We start from the raw sequence: 12,132 nt of genomic DNA on the forward strand, positions 1-12,132 counted from the left end.
AATTGAAGTAGTTCAGCCCAATAAAGCAAACTTGCATTAATCGGAGTCTTTTTATTGATTGTGTTTAAGGTAAAAAAAAATCTTGCAGCATTTTGGCTTACAGAATTTCCTTTAAGCAGTCTAATGGTCTCTACTCTCTATTTATTTGTTGTAAATACACAGCACAAAACTCAAAACAAACAATATTCAAACTCAAACAGCAATACTGAAATCAATAAACAAAGAACAAGTAAAAGGAAAGAGACAACTAGAATTTATATTAGTTCATCTAACAATGTGTTAGCCTAATCCAGTTCCTCCATGAATGGGGTTCCCCTATGACACTCTATGTTACAACCTATGATCAACAAAGTTCTAAGCTATACAAGTCACTAATGGTGAGACACTTGTGTGAAGAACAAATGAAACTTTTACATGTAAGTTCTTGAAGAAAGACAACTCAAAGAATCAAAACTCTCTCACAAACCTTACAAGTTCTCTCTAAGTGTTTCCCAAAATCCCAATACTCAAAACGAATAAAAACATTTCTCTGAAGCTCTCTAAAGCTATATATATGAGTTTAGTTTTAGAACTTTTGACAATACTAGAAATGTCCATGCTTGGTTGTAACAAATGTAACACTCGAATCTTCCAAAATACTAGATGCAACTACCAAAAAGACGTAAGGTAGTTTTTAGTGGGTTTTTAAGTCAGTAAGTGAGAATTACAATACCATAAATTCCACCTTAATTTCCATAAACTGACTTAAAACATATCATGGAGGATAACCACTATTGCATCATGATCCAATGTTCATAAGTTTCAAACAATGCTGAAACTTAGTTTGTGTCAAGACCTTGTTCCTGCATTAGCAGGATTCTCTTCACTTGGAACCTTTTCCAATTCTATAATCCCTTCTTCTATCTTATTTCTGATCTAAAATAGTCTAACATTTATATGTTTAGACCTCTCATGATACACAGGGTTTTTACAAAGATGTATGGATGATTGGCTGTCAGAAAATATCACTACTTTCTTTAAAATTATGATTTCCTCATGAAATCATTGAGCCATATTGCTTCCTTGAACGCTGATTAGTTGTGAAAAATGCATATTTATTGATTTTAATGGCCAAAATAAATTAAGTTTAATTAATATTTTCATTGAATTAATATAATTTATTTTATAAATGAAAATATTTGGTTATGATTTAATTTATTGTTATTTTGTAGAATTAAAGATGCATTTTGTCATAAAGAAAAGAAAGAAGAAAGAAATAAATGAAGTTGAAGAAAGGAGGAAAAGTTGGCATTTTTGCAAAAATTGAAGCCTCTCCCAGCAGGCCCAGCTCTCCAAGGCCAGCTGAAAGCCTCTCACGCCCAAGCCAGCCTCCTTGCTCCTCCTTGTGCCACCTGTCCAAACCAGCATCAATTTCCCACATTGACCCAAGCTCCTCCAGCGGCCCATCTCACGCCCAGCCAACGCAGGCCCAGCGGCCCATTATCTCTCCCCTGCCTCCTTTAGCATCTTAGCTCCAGTAGACCTAGCAACATCCCACCCAACGAAGGCCCATGGTTCCAGCCTCTGACCCGGCTCTTGACCAGCGTCCCACGACCCAACCTCTGACCCGGTTCAGCCTTCTCTTCCTCCCAGCTAGCGCCCACGTGGCACCGCCCCATTGGCTACGGAGTGGGTCAAATTTCCAGCTGCAATAGTCATTCTAGCCCAACCTTTTATGCACCTTGGGCCATGCACATTGCTATTTTGAGCTTTAAAGCTCATGTTTTTGTGGTATTTTAAAAAAGGGAAAAATGACCATACACCAAAATAGCTAGGTTAATATTAATAATAAGATTTGATTTTTCAAAATCATATTTTATTATTAATATTTCAGAATTGTTTTGTAAACCTCATTTTGTTGTTTAATTTCATTTTAGTCATTTTCTCCCTCTATAAATAGGGATTATTTCTTCACATTTTGTATGTAAATTTTAGGTAGCAAAACTTTACCAACTTTTAGTCTCATTTCTCATATTTTCTCTCTAGAATTTCATGAGAATGTCTAGCATAATAGACTAACCTTCTTAGGAAGGTTAGGATGATCCTATATACACTATAACTTTGGTATTTTTGATTCACCATGTGCTTAAAGTTTATATATTTGAGTGATTTATTTTCTTTCATCTCTATTTCTTCATCTTGTTATCTATATTTATGTTTACTAATAGTATATAGATTTTGTCAAGCACTTTCTATGTATTATCAAATTAGTGAAAATAATATAGATAATATCTTTATCATTTTCTCCATCTCATTCATATATATTTACTTTTGCTAAATCTATATAGTATTAGTCATGCTCTTTCTATGTATTTTATAAATAGTAAAAGTAATATTTGTGTTAGGTTATGTCCAATCTTTCATTGCATTATTGCCAATGGTATAATATCATTTTTAGATTTCTCATAAGATTTATCTCATCTTTCCATGGTAAAGAATAATAATCACTTGAATACATTTTTGTGAAACATATTTGTGCTTCAATGTTAAATCTTCCAAATGAATAGTTGGGATGTGAACTACTCATTTGTGTAATTTTTATGAATCAAAGATCCAAATAAATAAGTATGCATATTGGTGACTCTTAATCCTTTGTACTTGTTACCTATTGTTAGATCACACTTTAGTCTATCTTTATTTCTAATCTTTAAATCTCAAAAATAACAAAAATATCACTTGTTCTATTTGCGTCATATTATTTATCTCTAACCTTTATTTATTGATTAACTTTAATTCCTTGCCTCCTTATGGAATCGACCGCCCGATCTATATTACAACCATCGTTGAGTGGATGCACGTTTTGGGCGTTAAACAAACGCTTCTATAGCAGCCATGAATTATGCTTCAGTTGTGGATGAGGCAACGATTGGTTGCAACTGAGACTTCCATGAAATGCAACAACTGTTTAAAAGAAAACAATAAGATGTTAGAGACTTCCTTGTGTCTTTATTAGATGCATAATCTGCTTCTACATAACCTTCAAGTTGGGCCTTCATTCTTGTTTTTCTGAACACTAAACCATACTATGTTGTTGCCTTCAAGTACCTCAATAGACACTTTAGTCTTTTCCAGTGATCTTCACCTGGTTTTGCCATAAATTGGCTTAGCACACTCACAACATAAGCGATGTCAAGCTTGGTACTTATCATGGCGTACATAACACTCCCAATAGCTTTTGCATAAGGAATCTTCTCCATAAATCTAGCTTCATCTTTTGTCTTTGGTGATTGATATGAAGATAAAGCAAAATGACCTCCCAATGAAACAGCTACATCTTTGGCCTCTGTCATGTTGAATTTCTTGATTACAGACTTTAGATATTGACATTGAGCAAAGTATCAACTGTTGCTTCTTTTTGTATATGAGAATATCAATACCAAGTATCCTCCTTGCAGCTCCCATGTTTTTCATCTCAAATTCCTTATTGAGTACTCTCTTCAATTTATCAATCTTACTCATATCTCTTCCCATAATCAATAAATCATCAACATAAACTAATAGAAAAATAGGAGCAAAGGTATTTATATCTAGATAGTATAAGCAAGTGTCATAATTTGTTCTTATGTACCATACTTTAGTGACAGCTACATCAAAAGTCTTATACCATTGTCTGGGAGACTGTTTCAGGCCATAAATTGATATCTTCAACAAGCAGACCAATTCTTCTCCTTTGTTTTCCACCTTGAATCCATCTGGTTGGTTCATGAAAATTGTTTCTTCTAGCTTTCAATTGAGGAAGGTTGTCTTCACATCCATCTGCTCTATTTCCCAATCATATTAAACGATCAAAGCTAACATCATTCTAACTCTTTTCATCTTCACCACAAAAGATAATATATCTGAATAATCAACCCCTTCTACTTGTGTAAAGCCCTTGGCCACCAATATTGCTTTATACCTCTTAGGATCAGTTGAATTTATTCCATCTTTAACTTTGAAGATCCACTTGCAGCCTATAACCTTTTGTCTTTCTGGTTTTGGAACTAAACTCCAAGTATCATTATGCTTTAATGAGTTGATCTCCTCCACCATAGTTGATATTCCTTGCACTCTATTGTCTCTTTATAACTATGTGGCTCTTCATGTTGAGGGTTGCTCATAATAGCCAGTGCATAGGCTATAGGATATGCTTCTTCTTCAACATATCGAACATGCATCTTTATCTCTCTTCTAGATCTGACCCTGGCCAATTGATAACTTGTTAAAACCTCTTCTTGATAGCCTTCATCAAAATCATGTTCTTGTAATTCAGACTGGGTAGATGAGTCTTCACTATTGGTAAATTAAACTTCAATCTGAGTAATGCTGCTATGTACCTGCTGACCTGCATCATTACAAGATATACCTTTCTCATTTATTTTAAATGGAAAAACATTTTCATTAAAAATAACATCATGACTAGTTATAACTTTGTTTGTTTACAGGGACAAAAGTCTATACCCCTTAACTCCATCAAGATAACGTAAGAAGACACATTTATAGATATTTTACCAAGCTCATCATCTACATTGTGTGCATAAGCAACACACCCAAACACTACTACAAAAACACCATTTTAGGACACTTTTTTAGGGCACTCACCTAGATGCGAGTCCTAAAAACAGCTCATCGACTTTTTAGGACTCACGTTGCGAGTCCTTAAAGAATTTCTTTTAGGGCTCGCGAAACGAGTCCTAAAAACTTTGTGTGTCCTAAAAGTTTGATTTTTTTTTAACAAACACCTTCTGGACTTTTTAGGACACTCATTGCGAGTCCTTAAAGAAAGTTTTTTAGGACTCGCAATAATTATCCTTAAAAAATAATAATAAATAAATATATTATATAAATATATTCCTAAGAAAATTATTAATTATAATCAATTTTTTATTAATTAATTAAATAAGAAAATTTAAATTAAAAAAAAAACCAAATCCCTAAATCCCAATTTTCTTTCAGATTCCCTCTCAGCCCTCTCTCTCTCTTCCCGAAGCTCTCTCTTTGTGCCTCACCTCTGCCAAGCCCGACCATCGCCAACCGATCTTTGACGATGACACGCGCCGCACAGGTGGCTTCGCAGGCGTCCGAAACCCCCAGCCCCCCGAGCTCTCCTCCACACTCGCCGTCCTCCGCCGCAACCAGCCACACGATTCTCCCTCTCTCTCTTTCTTGTGGCTCACCTCTGCCAGGTCCGACGATCGCCATACCGGTCTCCGACGATGACACATGCCACATAGGCAGCTTCGCAGGCATCCGAAACCCCTAGCCCCGCGAGCTCTCCTCCACACTTGCCGTCCTCCGCCGCAACCAACCAACCGAAGCTCGACCGTCGCCATGGGTTCCAAGGAGTTCCCCGGCGTCTGGTGACCTCCGATCATGGATCCAGCTACGGGGTTGGACTCAACACACCATGGGGAACAAAACCCACATGGAGATCGGACCCAAAATCTGTTGGTGGTGCTCGCCGGTTCCAACCGCCACAATGAACGGTGAGCTTCATTGCCATTGTTTTTTTCTTTTGTTTAAATGTTACTATATTACACATAATAATTGAGGAATTTACATGAAATATGGGGAAATTCAATAAAATTTGATATATATGGCTTTTTTGTGTGTGTGCATTTTTTATGGTTTTTTTTGTTGTTTTCCTTTTTTATGGGTTTGGTTTTCCCATATTTATCAAAATATGGCTTTTGTATCCCATATTTTTTTTGTTTACGTTTTTTTTATTCTATAGGGGTATTTTTATGAGGGAATTTTTGTCTTTTTATTATTTTGGTAAACATTTTTGTAAGAAAATTTTAATTCAGTAGTTGTTTATTATGCATTTATGTGGATTTTTGTGAGGGCTTTTCAGTCATTTTATGTATTTTTTTTATTATTATTTATAAATTTTTTTTTTGTAAGGAAATCAATTCCCAGTATGCATGCAGGTACTTGAGTACATATGCTCTATCACGTTTTTATCTGCATCACGTTTCTTCAATTTTATTAGTTTATTTTATTCAGCATCACGTTTTCTTCAGGGTGATATTTGTTCTTAGTTTCCCTGCTGTTTTAGGGTTTATTTGAGTATTTTGTTGTCGATTTTGTGCCATCTGTGCGTGTATTCGTCTCGGTGAGTACCTGGTTTCAGGTATGTATTTTTCCGCTTGCTTCAGTATCACGTTTTTTATATATTGTTTGGTTCAAATTTTTTCTTTCCTTCAGCATTTGGTTTTTTGTGTTGATTTCTTCTTTTTTTTTTTTCTTTTTCTTAGGATTTTTATAAGTTTCTCGTTGTGGATTTGTGCCTCTTTGTGGTGTTTTCGTATCGGTGAGTACCCGGTTTCTGGGTTTATTTTTTTTTATTTTTTTAATGTATATTGATTGTTAATTTTGATTTGTATTTTATATTTTGATTTGATCGTGAGTGGTTGTTTTTTAATCTGTGTTAATGGTGGTTTTTATTTTTGGTGCACGATTTTATTGTTAGTTTTTTAGTGGGGTTTTTGTCAGTTTTTTATCAGTTTATTTTTTGGGAAGTTTATGGGTAGTTATTTGTAATTTGTGCTCTATATATATGTTTATCTGTTATTCTTTTTTCATTTGTGTTGTTTTTTTTTTTATGCAGTGCATTGTATATTTCTCTTGCTCGAATTTGTGTGATGGATCACTCTGGTGAATGCGGTGGTGTTTCTGGTTTTGAGAAGAAAATTTCTGGTATAGTAGAGGATGAATCGAAGAATGTAGGGGATGATATTGACGAGATTCTTCCTCGAAGGAGTAACATTACACATTCAAAGTCTGTTGCAAGGAAGAAGAGTAAATCCCCTTCCTCTGTTGCAAGGAAGACAAGAAAATCGCCTTCCACTGTTAAACAGACGAAGGATTCGTGTGCATCTGGTAGTAAGGATGCTGGAGATGATTCTCATGAAACTAAACATGTTGTGGTATGCCTTTCTTTTTTTAATTATTATAATAAAAAATTGTTCATCTGTTTATATTTCTGTTATTGTGTTTCACATTCGGTAGATTCTGTTTGTTTTATTTTTTTATGGTTGTGTATCTGGTTTCTTGTAGTTTTGTAGTTAATTTACATAATGTTTAATTCTGTTTTGTGTTTGTTTTATTGTTATTGTTGTGTTTTCTTTTGTTGTTAAACTATTTTTTTTTTGTACCTGGTTACATGTGTACCTGGTTATATGTGTTCCTGGTTACATGTGGATTCTGTTATTTTTTTAATTTTTTTATGGTTGTGTATCTGGGTTCTTGTAGATTTGTAGTTAATTTGCATAATTTTCAATTCTGTTTTGTGTTTGTTTTATTGTTATTGTTGTGTTTTTTTTTTGTTACACTGTTTTATTTTTTTTTGTACCTGGTTTCATGTGTACCTGGTTACATATGTACCTGGTTACTTTGCAGATAACAGTGAACGATTTTGCTTAATGAGTTTTTAACTGGTTACCTTAGTGAATGAATTGTTTTTTTTTTATATGTATATTTCAACCATACAAAGTTAAATACATATAAGTGGTTTTATAAATGTAAAGTACTTATCAATTTTTCATGTTTATATTTTTTGTAACTGGTTACATGTTTAATTGTTTTGTTTTTTTCTGCAGGCTCACTTAAAGATAAACCCCTCCAAGAGGTTTGGTAGTAAGGTTCAACATTTTACTGACAAGAGTGTCATTACTGACTTGAAATCTAAGTTGAAGAAAAGTCAGAAATCATTGTTTAAGAAGACCCCATTTGGGCACTTTTTAGAAGTATGTGATATTCATTTTCAAACTCAACTTGCCCAGCTTGTGTTATTGAGAGAGGTCTCTCATGAGAGGGAGGAAGAGGAAATGTGGTTTAAGCTTGGTCGTAGAGTGTGTAGGTTTTCTATTGAAGAGTTTGCTCTAGTTACAGGTCTTAGATGTGATGGTGTTTTTGATTTAAGTCGTTTTCAAAAAAAGAAAGTTTTGTTTAAGAAAAAAATATTTGGCCGTTTTGTTGGTAAGGTGTCAAAGTCTGAATTACGAAATGCTTTTATTAGTAAGGATCTAGTTGATGATGAGGATGTTGTCAAATTGGGTATAGTTCATATCCTAGTTAACTATTTGTACGGCTATGCTAGTGATAAGTTGGTTGATGATTTCTTTTTTGAGATGGTTGATCGAGATTTTTCTGAATTAGCAAATATTAGTTTTGACAAGTTTGTATGGGATAGGAGTTTTCATTATTTGAAAACTGCTTTGAAGGGTGGGAATAAAATCTTGATGGACTGTTTGTTGATGGGAAGGTTGGCCTTCACCCTTACAAACTTCTTGGGTTTCCCATTGCTTTTCTTGTATGGATATATGAAAGTATAGCTGAGTTGAGTCCTGAGTTTTGTCAACGGGTTGGGAAAAAATTTCTACGTTTGTTGAATTGGAAGAGTACAGATAATGCCTTCTATGCAAACTTGGTGGGAAAGGTTTTCAACAATCAGAAGGTATAATCTTTTTGTTTTGTAATTGGTTTCTTGCTAAATTTGTTTTATTCATTTTTGGATTTTTGTTTGTGTACCTGGTTTCAGTTGATGGTAACCAGTTTTCTTGATTTTGTATATATATATTTTTAATTTATTCAGTTGACTATCCTGAATGTCTATCCGTCTTCTGAGGAGAGAAACAAACTGGCAGTAAAGAAGTTTAAGTTTGAGCCTCTGTACTTGCCGAAGGTGTGTGCTGAAGATGGAGACAGTAGTCCGGGTACCCAGGTACTGGTTAGTTTTGTTGTTTGTTTTAGTTAAAAAAAATATTATTTTGTTTTGAAATTTATAGGTTTCTTTTTATGTTTTTTTTTTTGCTGTTTTGTAAAGTATTTTATTTTGTTTTTTTAGGTTGATAGTGAAAAGTTGAGATTGATTTGTGAATCAATCTCATCAATAAAAGCATGCCAAGAAACTATTATTAGTGACATTGCAGTTATGAGATCTGAGTTCATGGGGAAACTCAGTGATTTATCTGCAATGATTGCAAAATTTGTTGCAAAAAATTCTGAAAAAAGTTGCAAATACAAGTGATGAAAGTGCTGGTTTTAATGAAGGGGAAAAGCCAACTGATTGTGATAATGTTTCCAGTCCTATTTCTAATGATTCTAAGATAACTTGTTTGTTTTTATGCTTTATTGTTTTTTTTAACCATTTTTAGTTGTAACCAGATTGTTTTTTTTTTTGGCTAGGATTGTGGAAATGATTCAGCTGAAGAGTCTGATGGTAGTAAGGTAACTAGTTTATGTTTCTTAATAGTATGTTGTGTTTTTGTAGTTGTTTAGTGTAACCAGTTATTGTTGTAACCAGTTTCATTTTTTCTTTTAGGGTGTCGAGAAGGATTTAAATGAAAATTTTGATGCTGTTTATTCTGGGTTGGATTTGTCAAATGTTGTGTGTGGAGATAAGGTTTTGTAATTTATTTTTGTTTTTGTTTCTTGTATTATTTTATTTAAAATTGAATTTGTTGTAATTGATTTTATTTTTATTCATTATAGGATTTTACAAAGAAGCCTGAGTTCAGTTCAGTTGGTTTAAGTTTTGAAGAAGTATATGTGGATCCAGAGATTTTGAGTGTTATTGATAAAACTGTTAAGTATGCAGAAGGAGAAAAGATATTTAGTCGGAGTAAGGATGATTGGAAGGTTGTGATGGTTGGTGATGATGATGAGGTTCCTGTTGCTATTGAAAAGAGGGAGCCTAAACCTAGTACTCATGTCAAATCTCCTTTTGTTACTGAGTTTGGCTCTTCTGAAGTAAAAGAAACTGTGAAGAGGAAGGGAGAGGAAGTGGTGATTGTTAGAGGATTGCTTCCATTTGAAAATGAAATTGGGCAGAATGTTTCAAAGAATGATTGCCTGGATTATATTTCTTGGATTGAGGATAAAATGAATTTTAAGAATAAGTATGTTTTTTTTTTATATTTTGTTTAATATTATTATTCTTGATATTTAGTTGTTTGTTAATATATATATATTTTTTGTTTTGAAGGAAGAAGAAATTTTCTGATGTCAATAACATTATCAATCCCCCAATGGATTATTCTTTTGTTAAAATTTCTGAGAAAATGTGGTTTTACAAGCTTCAAACTTGTGGGGAGGAGCTTATGGACACTGTAAGTAACCGGGTTCTTGTTATAATGTTTATTTATTAGTATTTGTTTGTTTAGATGTTTTTTTTTGTTGATCATGTTTAAGACAAGTAACTAGGTTCTTTTTAGTACTGTGTGTAAATTATTTTTAAATTTTGGGTAGTAACCAGGTTCTTTGAAGCATTGTGTGTAACTTGTTTTTTTTTTATTATATATTGGCTAGTAACCAGGTTCTTGGTATAATGTTTATTAATTAGTTTTGTTTGTTTAGATGTTTTGTTTTTGTTGTTGATCATGGTTAAGACAAGTAACCAGGTTCCTTTTAGTACTGTGTGTAAATTGTTTTTATTATTTATGGGTAGTAACTAGGTTCTTGTAGCATTGTGTGTAACTTGTTTTTTTTTATTATATATTTGCTAGTATCCAGGTTCCTAACTTTTGTATGCTTATTTATTTTTTGTAGCATATAAATGTATGTTTTTATTACTTGAGGAAGAAGATTAAGTTGATTCATGGTTTGAACAAGAGGGTAACAACTACAGACTCTTGGTTTGATGCAACTATCAAGGGTTTGTATGATAACTTTGTGGCAGCCAAATGTGATTCAAGCAGCATTCGTTTTGATAACCTAATTTCAGATTACATTATTGGTGAATATTTGTTTTGTAACACTCCTTGGGTGGATGTGGATCATGTTCTTTTTCCTGTGCATGTGAAGGTTCAGTTGCATTGGGTTTTTATTCACTTTTCCATTAAGAGTAGGATGTTAACTGTCTACAATTCTTTGACGGGGAAGAAGAATGAGAGTATTGCATTGCCAAGGCTTATTCTGTTGTTTTACCATATTTTCTAGATTTTCTTGATTTTTATTATTCTAGGAAAGATTTGGACTTGAATGTTGGTCCATATTCTGTTGGGAAGAAGGATCCAATTGATTTTAACTTTGCCAAAGACTTGCCATTTCAAGAGGTTAAGTAAGTAACTGGTTTTTTGTATATTGTTGTTTATTTTTCTATTTTGTTTGTTTTTAAATAATTTCATATGCTGTTTTTTGTGTTTTTTGTGTTTTTTTTTGCAGTGATTGTGGAGTATTTGTTATCAAGTATGCTGATTTGTTTATCCATGGGAAGATTGATGACATCCCGAAGAACATGGCTGCCAAAATTGCTACCTATTGTGATTATCTTGCCATTAACTTGTATAGTCATGCAAAAAAGAAGCAGATTGGTGGGTACAAGACAGAAGATGATGCTCCATCAAAGAAATCAAAGAGGAGGAGGAATTATAAGTAGAGATGTTGGAGTTTTTTTTTTTTTAGCTGTATTAACGACCATGTCTTTTTTTTTTCTTTGTTTAATAGTGAAGTTGTGGTTTGTAACTGGATACTGTTTTAGTACTGGACTTATGGATTGTTTTTTTTTTTTTGGTCAATGTAAAGAATTGGTTTCAACTTTTGGCTTAATATAAAGTTTTTTTTAATGTATTTTATTTTAATGTGTATGTTTCTTTTTTCAATAGAGTTGGTGATTTTTTTTTTTTTTTTAAAGTGTGAAGATATTTTTATGTACATGTTTTTTTTCATATAGGTTTCGATTATTATTGTATGAAGATGGTGTAACCGGTTACTTCTGTGTTAGATTGTAAAAGCTATATGTTTCAGGTAACTGGTTACTGTTTATTTAGTTTTTATTTCTATTTTTTTAATTATTTTTTGATTTATTTATGTTTGTTGTGTTTTTTTTTTTTTGTGAACGATTTGTGATTATATAACTAGGTTTTTTAAGTAGTTGGTTTTATTAATATATAGTTGTTTGTTAAATTTTCTTATAGTAACTGTTTTTTTTTATATATATATATATTTATGTGTTGTAACCAGGTACTTGAATTTTAAGTTTTTGCATATCTTGTGTTGGAACCTAGAAGTTGAGTATCAAGTTTATAATATTTATGTTTTTTTGTTTTTTGTGAAAGATTTGTGGTTATATAATTAGGTTTTTAAATCGTTGGTTTCATGTATATGTAGTTG

This window comes from Humulus lupulus, chromosome 1 (genome assembly GCF_963169125.1).
Source record: "Humulus lupulus chromosome 1, drHumLupu1.1, whole genome shotgun sequence".
Classification (NCBI taxonomy): Eukaryota; Viridiplantae; Streptophyta; class Magnoliopsida; order Rosales; family Cannabaceae; genus Humulus; species Humulus lupulus.